The 26,191-nt window shown below is 27.1% G+C and overlaps 1 protein-coding gene across 5 annotated transcripts in view; it reads right to left on the bottom strand.

Annotated features, from left to right (window-relative positions):
• Nucleotides 1-26,191, bottom strand: part of shaker (Potassium voltage-gated channel protein Shaker) — a 505,244-nt gene that overhangs the window by 445,982 nt on the left and 33,071 nt on the right. The gene's annotated exons all lie outside the window — the stretch shown is intronic.

Raw genomic sequence — 26,191 nt, 5'->3', positions numbered from 1 at the left:
AGTTTTGATGACCAACCAGTTAAATTTTAGGTTTTTTTCGTTTTCAAAAAAGACTTTTTGAAAAATTTATTTATAGAATTTATTTATTTTTACTATAATTTACCGAATAACCGATAGAGCTGAATTTTCTTGTTCTACAATTGCGGCGGTTTTTCGGCGATTTCGTCCTTCAAACGGTCCAATAACGCTATGTAATAGTGGCTGTTGATAGTCCTTCCCTTTTCAATGTAATCAATAAAAATTATTCCTTGCATATCCCATAATACAGACGCCATAACCTTGCCAGCCGACTGTTGCGTTTTCCCACGCTTTGGAGCGGGTTCATCGTGTGCAGTCCACTCAGATGACTGTCGATTGGACTTTGGAGTGAAATGCTGTAGCCATGTTTCATCCATTTTCATATATCGACGCAAAAACTCGGGTTTATTACGCTTAATCATCTTCAAACACTGCTCCGAATAATCAACTCGTTGTTTTCGGTCAAATGTGAGCTCGCGCGGCACCCACTTTGCACAGAGCTTTCTTATACCCAAATATCCGTGGCTGATACGATGTACCCATTCAGTTGATATCTTTAAAGTGTCTGATATTTCATTCAATTTCAATTTACGGTCATTCAAAATCATTTTGTGGATTTTTTAAATGTTTTCGTCGGTAACAAACTCTTTTGGGCGTCCACTGCGTTCACCGTCTTCGGTGCTCATTTCACCACGTCTAAACTTAGCATTCCAATCCTTGATGGTTGATTTTCATGAGACAGTGTCCGGAAACTCGACGTTAATCCAAGGTTTTGCTTCAACTGTAAATTTTCCCTTCAAAAAGCAATATTTTATCAACACGCGAAATTCCTTTTTATCCATTTTTTTTCACAATAACGAAAGTTCCGACAGCTGTCAAATTTATACACGCATCTTTTGAGGGTTAGGGCTAACTAAAAAATATATGGATTTAATTATTGTAGCGTTTAATTCTTGTGTCAGGTCGGGGACCTTTCAATTTATCTGTTAAAGTAGATATAGGAGCGGTGTCAAGGAACTACTCTGTGGAACTCCGGCGGAAATAGGTTTAAGTGTTAAGAATGTTCCTTCATGAGAGACATGCGAGACATGTGAGACTCTTTTCTTTCGAATATATATGATTGTCACAGTCGAGAGTAATTTAATCTACATGTATATGAATCCTACATGCCATACCCAGTCAAAAGCTTGGACACGTTGGATAACAAAACTTGATAGGTTATATTTTCGGAGAAATCCACGATAATTCGTTGATAGACGGTGATTTATTATTAGTGTTGGCCGTCGAGCTATCAGTAAACTGTGGCGTTGTTCGATTCAGTACAATTTCCATTGATTTTTGCCTATAAATCGTCGGGATATAGGAGAGTCGCATTGCAGACATTGTCGCCGATGTCAAAATTAAACATCGCCATTCCGGCTATTCTTGAACCGTGCCCTAGTCGAATTCGATTAGAATTGACATTTAACTGTACTAATTGACTGGGAGAGCGTAAGACTGACATTTCATGTATATGTTCAAACAGCAACCGAATATTTTTGGTCTATAAGACAAATAATATAAAAAATAGGGCGATAACTGCAGTAAAAGTGTACAATTAAAAGGTTTTAAATTTACGTTTTTTGTTTGATGAAGATGTTTGACAAAATACGAGGGTCACAAATAGTTAAATTGGGAAAATATCTTTATTGTTTTTCAAAGTACTTGCCTTGATGATCGATATAGTTTTACATACTTTTCAAAGCATTTATTCCATTCCGAATGAGGTATCTTCAAGAGATGATTTTTGAACGCTTCAAAAGCCCCTTCGGGCGAATAAAATCGTTGACCACTCAGTTTATTATTTGCGGATGGGAACAAAAAGACGTCATTGGGTGCCAACTCAGGGCTGTATAGCGGATGACCTATCAGTTCGATGTTTTGAGTGCTCAAATAGTCTCTTTTTTGAGCCAATGTACGAGAACTCGCATTGTCATGATGAAGAACAGTCCGGCGTCTCTTGTTTGTTTTCCTTATTTCACCGAAGACTTCTGGCAAACAAAGGATCGTGTACCAATCAGAATTTACCGTTCTACGATCCTCTGGAGGCACTGTTACATTATGACCAGTTTTCTGAAGTGAAGTGCTTCGTGTGCGAACAACTTTTATTGGATTTGGTTCATCTTGGAACACCCATATAGTCGAATGCTACTTACTTTCGGGCTCATACGAATATATCCATGTTTCGTCACCTGTCACGATTTTACAAACGAATTTTGAATTTCTTAAGAATTTCTTTGCATCAATCGGCACGACCTTTTTTTTGAGCGATTGTCAAATTGTGTGGGATCCAACGCGAATATATAACTTTCGCACAGCTAAGTGTTCATGTAAAATCGCATATATGGTGGTGGAACTAATGCTTAGGGAGGCCTCAATCTCATAATAGGTGACATGACGATCTTGCTTAATCATTTCGCACACAGCATCGATGATTCCTAGCACAACAGCCGATTTTGGAGGACCTTCAGGAAACTCGTCGGACAGCGAACTACGACTACGTTTGAATTCACTGAACCAGCGATACACGGTGATTTCTGATCGAGCTTCATCGCCAAAAGTTAAATTAAGTTGATTGATGTACTGTTGTTGTGATAATCCACGTCGAAAAGCATAAAAAATCATCTTACGAAAATGTTCACGATTCAGTTCCATTTCTGCCGAGAGGAAAAACAGCGTCCGTACGACAAAATGTTCTGAGTACGTATATCGGCAAAAATGTCAAACTTTACAAGGGAACCATGACATGGATTCACACGACAACAATGATGCCAATTCCCGAAATATAAATAGTGACCCTCGTATATGTTACATTGTCGATGTGACAATATCGTGAGATAAAATAAAAAAGGTAGCTCAAAGATCTACTGACAGTATAATACAACAATTATCTGGGGCATGTGATATTGCCTTGCCTCATTTATTCATATAGAAACAACTGCAATTGAAAATAATTTTATTATCGATAAAAACTCTCATAAAATATTTCGTTTTATTACAATACTCATATTAGTTTTAAGGGATCTTTGGACTTTTAATGTTAATAAATGATTACAAGGACACTATTAATTGAAAAGTTCGGTTGTAAGTAATATACATTACAAAAACAATAAAAGAAACGTCTTCCATCCCGAATTACTATTCTTCGAATGTCTTGTTTTCTCACATTCGCTCTTTTACCATCTAAAATAGTTTGGCCAACAGCTAGTTGTTTTCTTTCTTTATATGGATTCTCGAAATTACCCATAAAACTTCCCCTTTTTAGGACTGTTCGTGTTATAAATATCAATTTTCAATAAAAAGGATATTCGAACACATGCGATGAATCTGAAACATAAATTGTATGCAATAGTGGTCTCTCCTAAGATAGAAAAATGTTATTCATTTTATTTACTTAACTTATTTGAATTGTATTTAGGTATTTGGGATATTCGTTCCAAATTATACTAACAGGTGAATTGAAAAGTCCCCGGTCTGGCATAGTAAAACACATGTTTTTAGCAAAATTAGTTTTTTTATTCAACATATTTCCCTTCAAGGGCGATACACTGATTATAACGACCCTCCAACCTTTCGATACCATTTTTGTAATACGATTTGTCCTTTATTTCAAAATAGGCCTCAGTTTCGACGATCACCTCTTCATTCGACGAAAATTTCTTCCTAGCGAGCATTCTTTTGAGATCTGAGAACTGGAAATAGTCTCTGGGGGAGCAGATCTGGAGAATACGGTAGATGAGGAAGTTATTCGAAGCCCAATTCATGGATTTTTACCATCGTTTTCACTGACATGTGACATGATGCGTTGTATCGGTGAAGTAGCGCTCTTTTTTTTCAAATGCGGCCGTTTTTCGGCGATTTCGTCCTTCAAAAGTCCAATAACGCTATGGAATAGTCGCTGTTGATGGTCCATCCTTTTTAAAGGTCGTTAATGAAAACAAACTAATTTAATTTTATGTCAATTTAATTTTATTTAATGATAAAAATTATTGGTGATTAAGATGGTTTATTTTTAAGATCATTAATAAATTGATTTAAAATGTCTATAAATAAAGAAGCAGATAATTTTATAAATAAAATATTGTTTTACATAACGATAAAACTAACAAAAATATTACAAATTTTAATATGAATTATTTATAGCAAATAACTCAAGCAAAATTATGTATTATGATATCCACAAAAAAAATGAAATATACCAAGATAGCAATCTGGCGTAAGGCAAAAACTGAAAACATGACTTTCAACGACTTGAAATATTATCTGAATCTTGAATAATCATTAATTTAAATATTAGATACAAAAATGGGAATTCTACTTTCTATGTAATCTGTACATATAAAAATGAATTGATATTCGTTAGATTCGCTAAAACTTGTGAACGACTACACAGATTTGGCTAATTTTGATATCAAAACATTTGTATGTATCCAAGGAAAGTTTGTATGCTGAAAACATATTAAATAATTGCCGGGAAAATAGTAAAAATTACGATTTAGTTTTTCCATACAAAGCTTCAAAAAGTGTCGAAATTTTTGTCAATATTTTGTCGAAAAATGTTGAGCAATAATTGAAACTACTGGCCATTATTATTACTGAACCGCCATTAGAATAGGTGATATATTAAACAATGAATATTGAAAATAAAACAACGGCGAATCTGCTGGATTATGTGTTGTGGGTAGGAAAGCATAAGTTTCTTTCAGTTTTTTTTAGGACAATCACAAATATTTAACAATCACAAACATAAATTTACGACAATGCCCCAGTAGGATTTGAGCCCGCGACTATCACAACAGTAGGAGCACCGTCCTGTCGCCTTTACCACTACACCAACCAAGCCGCCTAACACTATAATTATAGAGATTTAATAGAAAAATAGCATATTACGGTTGGTGGAAATATTAATGTCCCCGTTATTAAAAAATGTAAACACCAAAAAAGTATTTCGTAATTAAATAAATTGATTTTTTTAATAAAAAAAAAAGACATTATAGATGTTTCCCTTCAGTAAAATATTTTTGTTGAAAAAAGTTGTTAAAAAATGTAAACAACTAAAAAAATATTTCCTAATGTTTCCCTTTACTAATATATTTAGAAATTTAGACCAATGTAATAGTATAATTATTTATATTTAATAGAAAAATGCCTTATTACCGTTGGTGCTATTAAAATATATAAACAACTTAATAAATTAAATAATTAAATAATTAAAACTACGGGCAACTATTATTATTTTTCCGCCATTAGAATATATAATGTATTAAACATTGATTATTGAAAATACTACAATAGCCAATCCAGTTGATTATGTTTTGTGGGTAAGAAAGCAACAGTTTCTTTCAGTTTATGGAAGAGATGATTCTAATCCCTTCTTGGCCTGTATTATTGTCGGTTATGCAAATGATATAACACAGGGGCTGAAAAGTCCCGAGCGTAAAAAAGATATCACGGTTTTTGATCTCTATTAGGAGCCACACCATCAATCAATACCACTTTTGTAGAACGATTTATCATTTGCGTCAAAATAAGCCTGTCACCAGTTGCTGTCCACTCACATGACGTAAACGATCGTTATTCCAGAATGAAGTGATGGATCCATGTTTAATCCATTGTCATATATCGACGCAAAAGTGACGGTTTGTTACGATTAGACATGGCCAAATACTATTCAGAATCATCAATACGTTCTTGTTTTTGGTCAACAGTGAGCAAACGCGGCACCCACTCTGAACATCAAATGCTTATGCAATATAAAACCAACAAGTTCTTTTGATACCTTTACGATGTCAGCTAACTCACGTTCTACATCATCGGTGTCTCTACGATCACATTTGAAGTCACCAAATCAACGTTTTATTGTTGCTTCTGATCAAGAAGCATCAACATCCATTGTTTTATAAATAACAAAAGTAGTGTTATTCTTAGAACAATAACTCACAAACTTATGAGCTTTCTTTTGAAACTTGGACTTTTCACTCCATATATTACATTGGGTTACTCATATTTCACATAATTCATATATTTTTTTCTTCGCTAGATAAAACACCATTCACCTAATCAAACAAATTTCAATAACAGTAGCTCCATTAATTTTCATCAGCAACATTCAATAGTAAAAACTAAAAGAGTGCTTCTCAAGGCTGACGTTTCGTTAAACAGTGCTACAAAATATTAGAAACAATCAATTATAAAAAAAACACTAACTTCATAAGTTAAATTAAAACCTTGCAGAGGACTTTATCAGGATATTACATAAAGTAGAAACATAAATTAATTACAGAAAAAGGACGGTGGATTTTTAATTAAATTTGTTATATCTGGAAAGGTTTGATATATATAGGAGAGCAGGCTTAATTTAAAATTATAATTTTATTTTGAAATGGGAAATAAAAATTCTTTACTACCAAGAGCCGGTGGTGGATATTTCCATATTTATTTTATTTCTATTCAACTTACAACATCTAATATATGTAGTAATTAAATATTGATATATGGTAACGTATATTGTGGATATTAATTGGGTTTAATACACGGATATAATCTTTTTACATCAAATGTAATGAATATTGGCATAGATAAGTCATACATTATACGCATGCAAGTTGGCAACACTGCCTGGGTGTAAATAATGGGACGCCTGTGTATTGTTCTATTTGTATGGCTAGTTTTATGAGAGGGGGGGGGGGGGGTTCAAAAGTCCCACTTTCGGATATTACAGATATTTCAAAAGAAGAAAAAAGTTATAACGAAGCTAAAAGCTTAACTATCATGAATTTTCAGCGTAGTGTAAATATAAGATATATTTAATAGAAGGTGGTTCAGTCAGTCAAGAAATCAGGAAAATTGCAAGGGGGCATGAGGAAAGACTCCATTCTCATACGAATATAATTATATAGAACAGGACGTAGATTCAAAGAATCAAACCATCTGATGTTGTGTAGTGTGGTGCATATATTCATTATTAAAAATTCAGCAGTGACATGTATAAACATTATTTCACCAGAGACTGAGGTAGGGCCGATGGGTCCTCCTGGTTATATACCTAGAGTTAAGTTATAATAAAGACAAATTGTAGGTTAGACGGAAACGACTACGAAAAATATATTAATTAAATAATAAAAAAATAGAAAGTGGTTGAAATAAATTGATAACATAGTACTTGAAGCTTTGTGATTTATTGTTTCTTTTGGTTTATATAACCCCTCGGAGCAGATAAATAATGACAAAATATTACAAATGGAAGAATATATATTAAAGCAACCATAACAAAAAAGACAGCAGGTTATTCTCTATAACTTCTATACTCTTTATTATATTTAGACTGAACCTTTCTCCACACCACCTATGAGGTAGAATTCCAGGCGCATTATTTTTTTATTTTGTGGTGGTGTCTCCTGTAGGCCTAATCCACCTTTCCTAAGTATTCATTAATATTCCTGACTGATTTTTGCTGCTAAATGTAAGAAAGACAATGAAATAATACACTGCACTTTTAGTAAAACACATTTACTTTTTTACATTTGGGTGCTGGAAAGTATTGCTGTGTTTCCTTCTTTCGATATCCTTTCAAATCACTCTTTTGTTGAAATCTCTGAAGTATAACCTCTATGTTCTCAAGTATTTGGCTTTGTGATTGTTGATCGATTGATTTAAAAGTGTTAATTATACTGAAAACTCTGTTGTCAAAATCATTTTCTGTCTTTGGTTGTTCCGGTTCTCCCTGTATATATTTTTCTTGACGGATTCTTCTAGTTTCTCCTTTGTCCTGCGATTTAACCACTGAACACTCTCCTAGAGCAGTTGTTACATTGTCTGCAAAAGAATTAGTGCCCATGTTTTACTCATACAAATTTACAATATTAAATTACATCTCTTCATATCATCTCCAAATACCCATCTTTACACATACCTATGCATTTCAATTTTTCTTCCATTATTCTATTCATAAAACTCACAGTGAAATCTTCTTTTTTAAGAATACTATGCATTTCACCTATAACAAAAACCATACTCACAAAAAGCACAAATATAAGACATATGAATGTATTTATTACCTTCTCATTTCTAAGAAAATGCAAAATTTCTCATATTTGCATTCCATTCTTTTATTTTTAACAACGATCCTTAGGATTTCTAACTGAATTGATGTGGTAAAGGTGTTGCTGCTTCTGTTACTACTCAACGGTACCAAGACATGATCCGAAATTTTCTTGTGCCTGAAATGGAAGAACAAGGACTAGAGGAAATGTGGTTAGCACGACCAGCCAGATCTCCGGATTTAACAGCATCCGACTTTTTCCTATGGGGTTTTTTTAAAACCAAAAGTTTATGTGAATAAGCTCCAAGCGGTTCAGCATCTTGGAGACAATATTCGTCGAGAAATTAGAGAAATTCAGCCTCAGATACTCGCTATACGAATACGAAAAAAAAAATGTTTTTTTTTATTACTCTTCGTGAGTCCACAATCTGCCCTATTGGCAATAAGTATTTCTTCTGTTTATATTATATATACATGGCATGTAGAAAATCACTTCATTAAGCAATCTTCTGTATAAAATATTATCTTAATTAATTAGTCTTATTCTAAACTCTACATATGTCCAGTAATCAGATCAGGTGGTGTTAAACGTTTTAGTCTACGCACTTCACTATCACGTCGCATATTTAGCTGATTAGCGAGTACATTGGGATGCACTGACACTCTTTCGAAGTACTTCACACAAACACGTTGGATTACACTCGTTATAGGTTCTAGAGGAATATCGCGTTGCATCACTTTATTTGAAATATAGTACGGAGCATCAACAATGGCACGCAACACCTTATTTTGGAACCGTTGAATGATGGATATATTAGATTTGCTAGCGGTACCCCATAGTTGAATTCCATATGTCCAAATGGGCTTGAGTATAGACTCATACAGCAATACCTTGTTATCTAATGATAACTTGGATTTGCGCCCAATGAGCCAATACATTTGATATAATTTTAGTCCTAGTTGTTTCCGTTTAGAGAGTATGTGCTTCTTCCAGGTTAGGCGTCGATCTAAATGCATACCAAGATATTTAACATGCTCTGCTTGGGGGAGTTGACGATGATTGATATGCACCAGTGCAAAGAAAAAATGTAAAGACGAAATCAACTTTTCATGAAAACCAAACTTACTTATCTTTCCTTTGATCAAAATTATAGATAATCAAAATGGTAGCTACTATTGCCCTACGTTGTCCTAGCAATCACAGTTCTTCGATTATATATGCGTTAGATGTGCTACAATGTTAAAATAAATTATATTAGAACACATTCTCGTTTCATTAGTTTATTAAGATTAGTATTTTGTTATCTGTCAAAGCCAAAATGTACTAACATTAAGAGTTGATGAAGCGACACTGCGACATCAATTCAGATCACGTGGGTTCACTGTTGTTTTGAATAGACTATACCAATACGTGTGCGTAAAACTTCAAAGTTACAAAGAATACACGGAAAGAAAGCCAGATATAGACGACCTTGACCTTACCCGCGCGTCTCCTATATTACCGCCTTTTATTATATACATCTATAGGCTACAAATTATATTTGGTATACTTTCCGAGTGTAGGAATGCGTATACATATATTCCGCTCGACTAAATAACCACAATTGATGGTTCAAGAAACCGGTCCTGATAAAAGCCAATATTCCTATTCAACGGAAGCCGCCTACGTGCTGGTTGAGTTTTTGAGGAGAATTTATGCTATCCCACTAAGCAAATTAACCGTTATAGATAAGAAAATTCGGGCATTTCGTATTCCGGCTATATTCATGGGCTTTTCTTCAGTTTTAATCTTGCCGAGGGACGGTTTTGCATGTTTGGTTCGGTAAATGCAAAATACAGACCCGATTTGTTAATTATTTATCCGTTTGGGTTGTTTTCAAATATAAGTTTCCGAAACAGAGATGGGAAACGGATTTATTGAGGTACACGAAATAGTTTTTCGAGGTTTGTAAAGAACCGAAAGACAAACGGAACCGAATCTGCCGAATACCGAGTACCAAGCGCCTGCTATGATGAATTGATAACAATAATGATGACAATTAAGTTTCCTTGCCTAGGACAATCACAAATATAAATTTGCGACAATGTCCCAGTAGGATTCGAGCCCGCGACTATCGCAACTGTAGGAGGACCGTCCTCTTGCCTTTACCACTACGCCAAGCAAGCCGGCTAACGCTATATACAGATTTAAGAGAAACATAGTATATTACCTTTGGTGGAAATATTAATATCCCCGTTATTAAAAAATGTAAAAACCTAAAAAAATATTTCCTAGTTAAATAAAATTATTTTTAAAAGAAAAAAGGCATATTAAATGTTTGCCTTTACCAAAATATATAGAAATTTGCGCCAAGGTAACAGTATAATTATTTATATTTAATAGAAAAATTGCATATTACCGTAGGCGGATATATTAATATCCCTATTATGGAATAATGTAAACATGTAAACAAATATTACTTAATTATATAAATTGTTTTTTTTTTATAGAAAAAATAAACAAAATCCAATTATGGATTTAAATAATTCCGACCAAAATGACACTATAATAGTTCAGTTTTAATAGAAAAATTGCATATTATAATTATCCCATATATTAATATCCGTATTAGGAAATAATGTAAACATCTAAAATAATGTAAACAACCAAAGAAATAAATCATAACAAAATTAATTGTTTTTTTATAGAAAAAATAAACATAATAGATTTTTCTCTAAGGAGTGAGGAATTTGCACCAAAGTAACCTTATAATCATATAGTTTTATTAGAAAAATTGCATATTACCGTTGGCGGATATGTTAATATCCCTATTATGCAATATTGTAAACACCTAAAAAATATTTCTTTATTAAATAAATTGTTTTTTTTTAATAGAAAAAATAAACAAACTCCATATATGGATTTAAATGAGGAGTTAGGAATTTCGACCAAAATGACACTATAATAGATTAGTTTTAATAAAAAATTGCATATTATGGTTATCCCATATATTTATATCCCAATTAGGAAATAATGTAAACATCTAAAATAATATAAACAACCAAAGAAATAAGTCATAACAAAATTAATTGTATCTTTATAGAAAAAATAAACATAATAGATATTTCCCTAAGGAGAGAGGAATTTGCACCAAAGTAACCTTATAATTATATAGATTTATTAGAAAAATTGCATATTACCGTTGGCGAATATATTAATATCCCTAATAATAATGTAAACCTCTAAAAAATATTTATAATTAAATAAATTGTTTTTTTTTAATAGAAAAAGTAAACATACTCCATATATGGATTTAAATGAGGAGTTAGGAATTTCGACCAAAATTACACTATAATAGATTAGTATGAATAAAAAATTGCATATTATGGTTATCGGATATATTAATATCCCAATTAGGAAGTAATGTAAACATTTAAAATAATGTAAACTACCATAGAAATAAGTCATAACAAAATTTATTGATTTTTTTTAGAAAAAATAAACATAATAGATTTTTCCCTTCAAATAAACAGTGAGGAATTTGCACCAAAGTAACCTTATAATTATATAGTTTTATTAGAAAAATTGCATATTACCCTTGGCGGATATGTTAATATCCCTATTATGCAATATTGTAAACACCTAAAAATATTTCATAATTAAATAGATTGTTTTTTTTTAATAGAAAAATTGCATATTATAATTATCCCATATATTAATATCCCTATTAGGAAATAATGTAAACATCTAAAATAATGTAAACAACCAAAGAAATATGTCACAACAAAATTAATTGTTTTTTTTATAGAAAAAATAAACATAATAGATTTTTCTCTAAGGAGTGAGAAATTTGCACCAAAGTAACCTTATAATTATATAGTTTTATTAGAAAAATTGCATATTACTGTTGGCGGATATGTTAATATCCCTATTATGCAATATTGTAAACACCTAAAAAATATTTCTTTATTAAATAAATTGGTTTTTTTTTAATAGAAAAAATAAACATACTCCATATATGGATTTAAATTAGGAGTTAGGAATTTCGACCAAAATGACACTATAATAGATTAGTTTTAATAAAAAATTGCATATTATGGTTATCCCATATATTTATATCCCAATTAGGAAATAATGTAAACATCTAAAATAATGTAAACAACCAAAGAAATAAGTCATAGCAAAATTAATTCTCTTTTTATAGAAAAAATAAACATAATAGATTTTCCCTAAGGAGTGAGGCATTTGCACCAAAGTAACATTATAATTGTTCATTTTTAATAGAAAAATTGCGTATTACCGTTGGCGGATATATTAATATCCCTATTATGGAATAATGTAAACTTGTAAACAAATATTACTTAATTAAATAAATTGTTTTTTTTTAATAGAAAAAATAAACAAAATCCAATTATGGATTTAAATAAGGAGTTGGGAATTTCGACCAAAATGACACTATAATAGTTCAGTTTTATTAGAAAAATTGCGTATTACCGTTGGCGGATATATTAATATCCCTATTATGGAATAATGTAAACATGTAAACAAATATTACTTAATTAAATAAATTGTTTTTTTTTTAATAGAAAAAATAAACAAAATCCAATTATGTATTTAAATAAGGAGTTAGGAATTTCGACCAAAATGACACTATAATAGTTCAGTTTTAATAGAAAAATTGCATATTATGGTTATCCCATATATTAATATCCGTATTAGGAAATAATGTAAACATCTAAAATAATGTAAACAACCAAAGAAATATGTCATAACAAAATTAATTGATTTTTGATAGAAAAAATAAACATAATAGATTTTTCCCTTTAAATAAGGAGTGAGGCATTTGCACCAAAGTAACCTTATAATTGTTCATTTTTAATAGAAAAATTGCATATTACCCTTGGCGGATATATTAATATCCCTATTATGGAATAATGTAAACATGTAAACAAATATTACTTAATTAAATAAATTGTTTTTTTAATAGAAAAAATAAACAAAATCCAATTATGGATTTAAATAAGGAGTTGGGAATTTCGACCAAAATGACACTATAATAGTTCAGTTTTAATAGAAAAATTGCATATTATGGTTATCCCATATATTAATATCCGTATTAGGAAATAATGTAAACATCTAAAATAATGTAAACAACCAAAGAAATATGTCATAACAAAATTAATTGATTTTTGATAGAAAAAATAAACATAATAGATTTTTCCCTTTAAATAAGGAGTGAGGCATTTGCACCAAAATAACCTTATAATTGTTCATTTTTATTAGAAAAATTGCATATTACCGTTGGCGGATATATTAATATCCCTATTATGGAATAATGTAAACATGTAAACAAATATTACTTAATTAAATAAATTGTTTTTTTAATAGAAAAAATAAACATAATCCAATTATGGATTTAAATAAGGAGTTAGGAATTTCGACCAAAATGACACTATAATAGTTCAGTTTTAATAGAAAAATTGCATATTATGGTTATAGGATATATTAATATCATTATTAGGAAATAATGTAAACATCTAAAATAATGTAAACAACCAAAGAAATATGTCATAACAAAATTAATTGATTTTTCATAGAAAAAATAAACATAATTGATTTTTCCCTTTAAATAAGGATGGAGGCACTTGCACCAAAGTAACCTTATAATTGTTCATTTTTAATAGAAAAATTGCATATTACCGTTGGCGGGCATATTAATATCCCTATTATGGAATAATGTAAACATGTAAACAAATATTACTTACTTAAATAAATTGTTTTTTTAATAGAAAAAATAAACAAAATCCAATTATGGATTTAAATAAGGAGTTGGGAATTTCGACCAAAATGACACTATAATAGTTCAGTTTTAATAGAAAAATTGCATATTATGGTTATCCCATATATTAATATCCGTATTAGGAAATAATGTAAACATCTAAAATAATGTAAACAACCAAAGAAATATGTCATAACAAAATTAATTGATTTTTGATAGAAAAAATAAACATAATAGATTTTTCCCTTTAAATAAGGATGGAGGCATTTGCACCAAAGTAACCTTATAATTGTTCATTTTTAATAGAAAAATTGCATATTACAGTTGGCGGGCATATTAATATCCCTATTATGGAATAATGTAAACATGTAAACAAATATTACTTAATTAAATAAATTGTTTTTTTTTAATAGAAAAAATAAACAAAATCCAATTATGGATTTAAATAAGGAGTTAGGAATTTCGACCAAAATGACACTATAATAGTTCAGATTTAATAAAAAATTGCATATTATGGTTATCGGATATATTAATATACCAATTAGGAAATAATGTAAACATCTAAAATAATGTAAACAACCAAAGAAATAAGTCATAACAAAATTAATTGTTTTTTTATAGCAAAAATAAACATAATAGATTTTCTCTAAGGAGTGAGGAATTTGCACCAAAGTAACCTTATAATTATATAGTTTTATTAGAAAAATTGCATATTACCGTTGGCGGATATGTTAATATCCCTATTATGCAATATTGCAAACACCTAAAAAATATTTCTTTATTAAATAAATTGGTTTTTTTTTAATAGAAAAAATAAACATACTCCATATATGGATTTAAATTAGGAGTTAGGAATTTCGACCAAAATGACACTATAATAGATTAGTTTTAATAAAATATTGCATATTATGGTTATCGGATATATTAAAATCCCAATTAGGAAATAATGTAAACATCTAAAATAATGTAAACAACCAAAGAAATAAGTCATAGCAAAATTAATTCTCTTTTTATAGAAAAAATAAACATAATAGATTTTCCCTAAGGAGTGAGGCATTTGCACCAAAGTAACATTATAATTGTTCATTTTTAATAGAAAAATTGCGTATTACCGTTGGCGGATATATTAATATCCCTATTATGGAATAATGTAAACTTGTAAACAAATATTACTTAATTAAATAAATTGTTTTTTTTAATAGAAAAAATAAACAAAATCCAATTATGGATTTAAATAAGGAGTTGGGAATTTCGACCAAAATGACACTATAATAGTTCAGTTTTATTAGAAAAATTGCGTATTACCGTTGGCGGATATATTAATATCCCTATTATGGAATAATGTAAACATGTAAACAAATATTACTTAATTAAATAAATTGTTTTTTTTTTAATAGAAAAAATAAACAAAATCCAATTATGTATTTAAATAAGGAGTTAGGAATTTCGACCAAAATGACACTATAATAGTTCAGTTTTAATAGAAAAATTGCATATTATGGTTATCCCATATATTAATATCCGTATTAGGAAATAATGTAAACATCTAAAATAATGTAAACAACCAAAGAAATATGTCATAACAAAATTAATTGATTTTTTATAGAAAAAATAAACATAATAGATTTTTCCCTTTAAATAAGGAGTGAGGCATTTGCACCAAAGTAACCTTATAATTGTTCATTTTTAATAGAAAAATTGCATATTACCGTTGGCGGATATATTAATATCCCTATTATGGAATAATGTAAACATGTAAACAAATATTACTTAATTAAATAAATTGTTTTTTTAATAGAAAAAATAAACAAAATCCAATTATGGATTTAAATAAGGAGTTGGGAATTTCGACCAAAATGACACTATAATAGTTCAGTTTTAATAGAAAAATTGCATATTATGGTTATCCCATATATTAATATCCGTATTAGGAAATAATGTAAACATCTAAAATAATGTAAACAACCAAAGAAATATGTCATAACAAAATTAATTGATTTTTGATAGAAAAAATAAACATAATAGATTTTTCCCTTTAAATAAGGATGGAGGCATTTGCACCAAAGTAACCTTATAATTGTTCATTTTTAATAGAAAAATTGCATATTACCGTTGGCGGGCATATTAATATCCCTATTATGGAATAATGTAAACATGTAAACAAATATTACTTACTTAAATAAATTGTTTTTTTAATAGAAAAAATAAACAAAATCCAATTATGGATTTAAATAAGGAGTTGGGAATTTCGACCAAAATGACACTATAATAGTTCAGTTTTAATAGAAAAATTGCATATTATGGTTATCCCATATATTAATATCCGTATTAGGAAATAATGTAAACATCTAAAATAATGTAAACAACCAAAGAAATATGTCATAACAAAATTAATTGATTTTTGATAGAAAAAATAAACATAATAGATTTTTCCCTTTAAATAAGGATGGAGGCATTTGCACCAAAGTAACCTTATGATTGTTCATTTTTAATAGAAAAATTGCATATTACCGTTGGCGGGCATATTAATATCCCTATTATGGAATAATGTAAACATGTAAACAAATATTACTTAATTAAATAAATTGTTTTTTTTTAATAGAAAAAATAAACAAAATCCAATTATGGATTTAAATAAGGAGTTAGGAATTTCGACCAAAATGACACTATAATAGTTGAGTTTTAATAAAAAATTGCATATTATGGTTATCGGATATATTAATATACCAATTAGGAAATAATGTAAACATCTAAAATAATGTAAACAACCAAAGAAATAAGTCATAACAAAATTAATTGTTTTTTTATAGCAAAAATAAACATAATAGATTTTCTCTAAGGAGTGAGGAATTTGCACCAAAGTAACCTTATAATTATATAGTTTTATTAGAAAAATTGCATATTACCGTTGGCGGATATGTTAATATCCCTATTATGCAATATTGCAAACACCTAACAAATATTTCTTTATTAAATAAATTGGTTTTTTTTTAATAGAAAAAATAAACATACTCCATATATGGATTTAAATTAGGAGTTAGGAATTTCGACCAAAATGACACTATAATAGATTAGTTTTAATAAAAAATTGCATATTATGGTTATCGGATATATTAAAATCCCAATTAGGAAATAATGTAAACATCTAAAATAATGTAAACAACCAAAGAAATAAGTCATAGCAAAATTAATTCTCTTTTTATAGAAAAAATAAACATAATAGATTTTCCCTTAGGAGTGAGGCATTTGCACCAAAGTAACATTATAATTGTTCATTTTTAATAGAAAAATTGCGTATTACCGTTGGCGGATATATTAATATCCCTATTATGGAATAATGTAAACTTGTAAACAAATATTACTTAATTAAATAAATTGTTTTTTTTTAATAGAAAAAATAAACAAAATCCAATTATGGATTTAAATAAGGAGTTGGGAATTTCGACCAAAATGACACTATAATAGTTCAGTTTTATTAGAAAAATTGCATATTATGGTTATCCCATATATTAATATCCGTATTAGGAAATAATGTAAACATCTAAAATAATGTAAACAACCAAAGAAATATGTCATAACAAAATTAATTGATTTTTGATAGAAAAAATAAACATAATAGATTTTTCCCTTTAAATAAGGAGTGAGGCATTTGCACCAAAGTAACCTTATAATTGTTCATTTTTAATAGAAAAATTGCATATTACCCTTGGCGGATATATTAATATCCCTATTATGGAATAATGTAAACATGTAAACAAATATTACTTAATTAAATAAATTGTTTTTTTAATAGAAAAAATAAACAAAATCCAATTATGGATTTAAATAAGGAGTTGGGAATTTCGACCAAAATGACACTATAATAGTTCAGTTTTAATAGAAAAATTGCATATTATGGTTATCCCATATATTAATATCCGTATTAGGAAATAATGTAAACATCTAAAATAATGTAAACAACCAAAGAAATATGTCATAACAAAATTAATTGATTTTTGATAGAAAAAATAAACATAATAGATTTTTCCCTTTAAATAAGGATGGAGGCATTTGCACCAAAGTAACCTTATAATTGTTCATTTTTAATAGAAAAATTGCGTATTACCGTTGGCGGATATATTAATATCCCTATTATGGAATAATGTAAACATGTAAACAAATATTACTTAATTAAATAAATTGTTTTTTTTTTTAATAGAAAAAATAAACAAAATCCAATTATGGATTTAAATAAGGAGTTAGGAATTTCGACCAAAATGACACTATAATAGTTCAGTTTTAATAGAAAAATTGCATATTATTGTTATCCCATATATTAATATCCGTATTAGGAAATAATGTAAACATCTAAAATAATGTAAACAACCAAAGAAATATGTCATAACAAAATTAATTGATTTTTGATAGAAAAAATAAACATAATAGATTTTTCCCTTTAAATAAGGAGTGAGGCATTTGCACCAAAATAACCTTATAATTGTTCATTTTTATTAGAAAAATTGCATATTACCGTTGGCGGATATATTAATATCCCTATTATGGAATAATGTAAACATGTAAACAAATATTACTTAATTAAATAAATTGTTTTTTTAATAGAAAAAATAAACATAATCCAATTATGGATTTAAATAAGGAGTTAGGAATTTCGACCAAAATGACACTATAATAGTTCAGTTTTAATAGAAAAATTGCATATTATGGTTATAGGATATATTAATATCATTATTAGGAAATAATGTAAACATCTAAAATAATGTAAACAACCAAAGAAATATGTCATAACAAAATTAATTGATTTTTCATAGAAAAAATAAACATAATAGATTTTTCCCTTTAAATAAGGAGTGAGGCATTTGCACCAAAATAACCTTATAATTGTTCATTTTTATTAGAAAAATTGCATATTACCGTTGGCGGATATATTAATGTCCCTATTATAGAATAATGTAAACATGTAAACAAATATTACTTAATTAAATAAATTGTTTTTTTTAATAGAAAAAATAAACAAAATCCAATTATGGATTTAAATAAGGAGTTAGGAATTTCGACCAAAATGACACTATAATAGTTCAGTTTTAATAGAAAAATTGCATATTATGGTTATCCCATATATTAATATCCGTATTAGGAAATAATGTAAAAATCTAAAATAATGTAAACAACCAAAGAAATATGTCATAACAAAATTAATTGATTTTTGATAGAAAAAATAAACATAATAGATTTTTCCCTTTAAATAAGGAGTGAGGCATTTGCACCAAAATAACCTTATAATTGTTCATTTTTATTAGAAAAATTGCATATTACCGTTGGCGGATATATTAATGTCCCTATTATAGAATAATGTAAACATGTAAACAAATATTACTTAATTAAATAAATTGTTTTTTTTAATAGAAAAAATAAACAAAATCCAATTATGGATTTAAATAAGGAGTTAGGAATTTCGACCAAAATGACACTATAATAGTTCAGTTTTAATAGAAAAATTGCATATTATGGTTATCCCATATATTAATATCCGTATTAGGAAATAATGTAAACATCTAAAATAATGTAAACAACCAAAGAAATATGTCATAACAAAATTAATTGATTTTTGATAGAAAAAATAAACATAATAGATTTTTCCCTTTAAATAAGGAGTGAGGCATTTGCACCAAAATAACCTTATAATTGTTCATTTTTATTAGAAAAATTGCATATTACCGTTGGCGGATATATTAATATCCCTATTATGGAATAATGTAAACATGTAAACAAATATTACTTAATTAAATAAATTGTTTTTTTAATAGAGAAAATAAACATAATCCAATTATGGATTTAAATAAGGAGTTAGGAATTTCGACCAAAATGACACTATAATAGTTCAGTTTTAATAGAAAAATTGCATATTATGGTTATAGGATATATTAATATCATTATTAGGAAATAATGTAAACATCTAAAATAATGTAAACAACCAAAGAAATATGTCATAACAAAATTAATTGATTTTTCATAGAAAAAATAAACATAATAGATTTTTCCCTTTAAATAAGGAGTGAGGCATTTGCACCAAAGTAACCTTATAATTGTTCATTTTTAATAGAAAAATTGCATATTACCGTTGGCGGATATATTAATATCCCTATTATGGAATAATGTAAACATGTAAACAAATATTACCTAATTAAATAAAATGTTTTTTTTTAATAGAAGAAATAAAGAAAATCCAATTATGGATTTAAATAAGGAGTTAGGAATTTCGACCAAAATGACACTATAATAGATTAGTTTTAATAAAAAATTGCATATTATGGTTATCCCATATATTTATATCCCAATTAGGAAATAATGTAAACATCTAAAATAATATAAACAACCAAAGAAATAAGTCATAACAAAATTAATTGTATTTTTATAGAAAAAATAAACATAATAGATTTTTCCCTTTAAATAAGGAGTGAGGCATTTGCACCAAAGTAACCTTATAATTATATAGTTTTATTAGAAAAATTGCATATTACCGTTGGCGGATATGTTAATATCCCTATTATGCAATATTGTAAACACCTAAAAAATATTTTATTTAATAGAAAAAATAAACATACTCTATATATGGATTTAAATTAGGAGTTAGAAATTTCGACCAAAATGACACTATAATAGATTAGTTTTAATAAAAAATTGCCTATTATGGTTATCGAATATATTAATATACCAATTAGGAAATAATGTAAACATCTAAAATAATGTAAACAACCAAAGAAATAAGTCATAACAAAATTAATTGTTTTTTTTATAGAAAAAATAAACATAATAGATTTTTCTCTAAGGAGTGAGGAATTTGCACCAAAGTAACCTTATAATTATATAGTTTTATTAGAAAAATTGCATATTACCGTTGGCGGATATGTTAATATCCCTATTATGCAATATTGTAAACACCTAAAAAATATTTCTTTTTTAAATAAATTGGTTTTTTTTATAGAAAAAATAAACATACTCCATATATGGATTTAAATTAGGAGTTAGGAATTTCGACCAAAATGACACTATAATAGATTAGTTTTAATAAAAAATTGCATATTATGGTTATCGAATATATTAATATACCAATTAGGAAATAATGTAAACATCTAAAATAATGTAAACAACCAAAGAAATAAGTCATAACAAAATTAATTGTTTTTTTATAGCAAAAATAAACATAATAGATTTTCTCTAAGGAGTGAAGAATTTGCACCAAAGTAACCTTATAATTATATAGTTTTATTAGAAAAATTGCATATTACCGTTGGCGGATATGTTAATATCCCTATTATGCAATATTGCAAACACCTAAAAAATATTTCTTTATTAAATAAATTGGTTTTTTTTTAATAGAAAAAATAAACATACTCCATATATGGATTTAAATTAGGAGTTAGGAATTTCGACCAAAATGACACTATAATAGATTAGTTTTAATAAAAAATTGCATATTATGGTTATCGGATATATTAAAATCCCAATTAGGAAATAATGTAAACATCTAAAATAATGTAAACAACCAAAGAAATAAGTCATAGCAAAATTAATTCTCTTTTTATAGAATAAATAAACATAATAGATTTTCCCTAAGGAGTGAGGCATTTGCACCAAAGTAACATTATAATTGTTCATTTTTAATAGAAAAATTGCGTATTACCGTTGGCGGATATATTAATATCCCTATTATGGAATAATGTAAACTTGTAAACAAATATTACTTAATTAAATAAATTGTTTTTTTTTAATAGAAAAAATAAACAAAATCCAATTATGGATTTAAATAAGGAGTTGGGAATTTCGACCAAAATGACACTATAATAGTTCAGTTTTATTAGAAAAATTGCGTATTACCGTTGGCGGATATATTAATATCCCTATTATGGAATAATGTAAACTTGTAAACAAATATTACTTAATTAAATAAATTGTTTTTTTTAATAGAAAAAATAAACAAAATCCAATTATGGATTTAAATAAGGAGTTGGGAATTTCGACCAAAATGACACTATAATAGTTCAGTTTTATTAGAAAAATTGCGTATTACCGTTGGCGGATATATTAATATCCCTATTATGGAATAATGTAAACATGTAAACAAATATTACTTAATTAAATAAATTGTTTTTTTTTTAATAGAAAAAATAAACAAAATCCAATTATGTATTTAAATAAGGAGTTAGGAATTTCGACCAAAATGACACTATAATAGTTCAGTTTTAATAGAAAAATTGCATATTATGGTTATCCCATATATTAATATCCGTATTAGGAAATAATGTAAACATCTAAAATAATGTAAACAACCAAAGAAATATGTCATAACAAAATTAATTGATTTTTGATAGAAAAAATAAACATAATAGATTTTTCCCTTTAAATAAGGAGTGAGGCATTTGCACCAAAGTAACCTTATAATTGTTCATTTTTAATAGAAAAATTGCATATTACCGTTGGCGGATATATTAATATCCCTATTATGGAATAATGTAAACATGTAAACAAATATTACTTAATTAAATAAATTGTTTTTTTAATAGAAAAAATAAACAAAATCCAATTATGGATTTAAATAAGGAGTTGGGAATTTCGACCAAAATGACACTATAATAGTTCAGTTTTAATAGAAAAATTGCATATTATGGTTATCCCATATATTAATATCCGTATTAGGAAATAATGTAAACATCTAAAATAATGTAAACAACCAAAGAAATATGTCATAACAAAATTAATTGATTTTTGATAGAAAAAATAAACATAATAGATTTTTCCCTTTAAATAAGGATGGAGGCATTTGCACCAAAGTAACCTTATAATTGTTCATTTTTAATAGAAAAATTGCATATTACCGTTGGCGGGCATATTAATATCCCTATTATGGAATAATGTAAACATGTAAACAAATATTACTTACTTAAATAAATTGTTTTTTTAATAGAAAAAATAAACAAAATCCAATTATGGATTTAAATAAGGAGTTGGGAATTTCGACCAAAATGACACTATAATAGTTCAGTTTTAATAGAAAAATTGCATATTATGGTTATCCCATATATTAATATCCGTATTAGGAAATAATGTAAACATCTAAAATAATGTAAACAACCAAAGAAATATGTCATAACAAAATTAATTGATTTTTGATAGAAAAAATAAACATAATAAATTTTTCCCTTTAAATAAGGATGGAGGCATTTGCACCAAAGTAACCTTATGATTGTTCATTTTTAATAGAAAAATTGCATATTACCGTTGGCGGGCATATTAATATCCCTATTATGGAATAATGTAAACATGTAAACAAATATTACTTAATTAAATAAATTGTTTTTTTTTAATAGAAAAAATAAACAAAATCCAATTATGGATTTAAATAAGGAGTTAGGAATTTCGACCAAAATGACACTATAATAGTTGAGTTTTAATAAAAAATTGCATATTATGGTTATCGGATATATTAATATACCAATTAGGAAATAATGTAAACATCTAAAATAATGTAAACAACCAAAGAAATAAGTCATAACAAAATTAATTGTTTTTTTATAGCAAAAATAAACATAATAGATTTTCTCTAAGGAGTGAGGAATTTGCACCAAAGTAACCTTATAATTATATAGTTTTATTAGAAAAATTGCATATTACCGTTGGCGGATATGTTAATATCCCTATTATGCAATATTGCAAACACCTAACAAATATTTCTTTATTAAATAAATTGGTTTTTTTTTAATAGAAAAAATAAACATACTCCATATATGGATTTAAATTAGGAGTTAGGAATTTCGACCAAAATGACACTATAATAGATTAGTTTTAATAAAAAATTGCATATTATGGTTATCGGATATATTAATATACCAATTAGGAAATAATGTAAACATCTAAAATAATGTAAACAACCAAAGAAATAAGTCATAACAAAATTAATTGTTTTTTTATAGCAAAAATAAACATAATAGATTTTCTCTAAGGAGTGAAGAATTTGCACCAAAGTAACCTTATAATTATATAGTTTTATTAGAAAAATTGCATATTACCGTTGGCGGATATATTAATATCCCTATTATGCAATATTGTAAACACCTAAAAAATATTTCTTAATTAAATAAATTGTTTTTTTTTTAATAGAAAAAATAACATAGGCCATATATGGATTTAAATAAGGAGTTAGGAATTTCGACCAAAATGACACTATAATAGATTAGTTTTAATAAAAAATTGCATATTATGGTTATCGGATATATTAAAATCCCAATTAGGAAATAATGTAAACATCTAAAATAATGTAAACAACCAAAGAAATAAGTCATAGCAAAATTAATTCTCTTTTTATAGAAAAAATAAACATAATAGATTTTCCCTTAGGAGTGAGGCATTTGCACCAAAGTAACATTATAATTGTTCATTTTTAATAGAAAAATTGCGTATTACCGTTGGCGGATATATTAATATCCCTATTATGGAATAATGTAAACTTGTAAACAAATATTACTTAATTAAATAAATTGTTTTTTTTTAATAGAAAAAATAAACAAAATCCAATTATGGATTTAAATAAGGAGTTGGGAATTTCGACCAAAATGACACTATAATAGTTCAGTTTTATTAGAAAAATTGCATATTATGGTTATCCCATATATTAATATCCGTATTAGGAAATAATGTAAACATCTAAAATAATGTAGACAACCAAAGCAATATGTCATAACAAAATTAATTGATTTTTGATAGAAAAATAAACACAATAGATTTTTCCCTTTAAATAAGGAGTGAGGCATTTGCACCAAAGTAACCTTATAATTGTTCATTTTTAATAGAAAAATTGCATATTACCCTTGGCGGATATATTAATATCCCTATTATGGAATAATGTAAACATGTAAACAAATATTACTTAATTAAATAAATTGTTTTTTTAATAGAAAAAATAAACAAAATCCAATTATGGATTTAAATAAGGAGTTGGGAATTTCGACCAAAATGACACTATAATAGTTCAGTTTTAATAGAAAAATTGCATATTATGGTTATCCCATATATTAATATCCGTATTAGGAAATAATGTAAACATCTAAAATAATGTAAACAACCAAAGAAATATGTCATAACAAAATTAATTGATTTTTGATAGAAAAAATAAACATAATAGATTTTTCCCTTTAAATAAGGATGGAGGCATTTGCACCAAAGTAACCTTATAATTGTTCATTTTTAATAGAAAAATTGCGTATTACCGTTGGCGGATATATTAATATCCCTATTATGGAATAATGTAAACATGTAAACAAATATTACTTAATTAAATAAATTGTTTTTTTTTTTAATAGAAAAAATAAACAAAATCCAATTATGGATTTAAATAAGGAGTTAGGAATTTCGACCAAAATGACACTATAATAGTTCAGTTTTAATAGAAAAATTGCATATTATGGTTATCCCATATATTAATATCCGTATTAGGAAATAATGTAAACATCTAAAATAATGTAAACAACCAAAGAAATATGTCATAACAAAATTAATTGATTTTTGATAGAAAAAATAAACATAATAGATTTTTCCCTTTAAATAAGGAGTGAGGCATTTGCACCAAAATAACCTTATAATTGTTCATTTTTATTAGAAAAATTGCATATTACCGTTGGCGGATATATTAATATCCCTATTATGGAATAATGTAAACATGTAAACAAATATTACTTAATTAAATAAATTGTTTTTTTAATAGAAAAAATAAACATAATCCAATTATGGATTTAAATAAGGAGTTAGGAATTTCGACCAAAATGACACTATAATAGTTCAGTTTTAATAGAAAAATTGCATATTATGGTTATAGGATATATTAATATCATTATTAGGAAATAATGTAAACATCTAAAATAATGTAAACAACCAAAGAAATATGTCATAACAAAATTAATTGATTTTTCATAGAAAAAATAAACATAATAGATTTTTCCCTTTAAATAAGGAGTGAGGCATTTGCACCAAAATAACCTTATAATTGTTCATTTTTATTAGAAAAATTGCATATTACCGTTGGCGGATATATTAATGTCCCTATTATAGAATAATGTAAACATGTAAACAAATATTACTTAATTAAATAAATTGTTTTTTTTAATAGAAAAAATAAACAAAATCCAATTATGGATTTAAATAAGGAGTTAGGAATTTCGACCAAAATGACACTATAATAGTTCAGTTTTAATAGAAAAATTGCATATTATGGTTATCCCATATATTAATATCCGTATTAGGAAATAATGTAAAAATCTAAAATAATGTAAACAACCAAAGAAAT

Source organism: Rhynchophorus ferrugineus, unplaced genomic scaffold (genome assembly GCF_030347505.1).
Source record: "Rhynchophorus ferrugineus isolate W39M unplaced genomic scaffold, kcgeb_rfMv2 rfM6, whole genome shotgun sequence".
Lineage (NCBI taxonomy): Eukaryota > Metazoa > Arthropoda > Insecta > Coleoptera > Curculionidae > Rhynchophorus > Rhynchophorus ferrugineus.
Note: the sequence above shows the minus strand (reverse complement) of the source record. Positions and strands in the feature narration are given on the sequence as shown.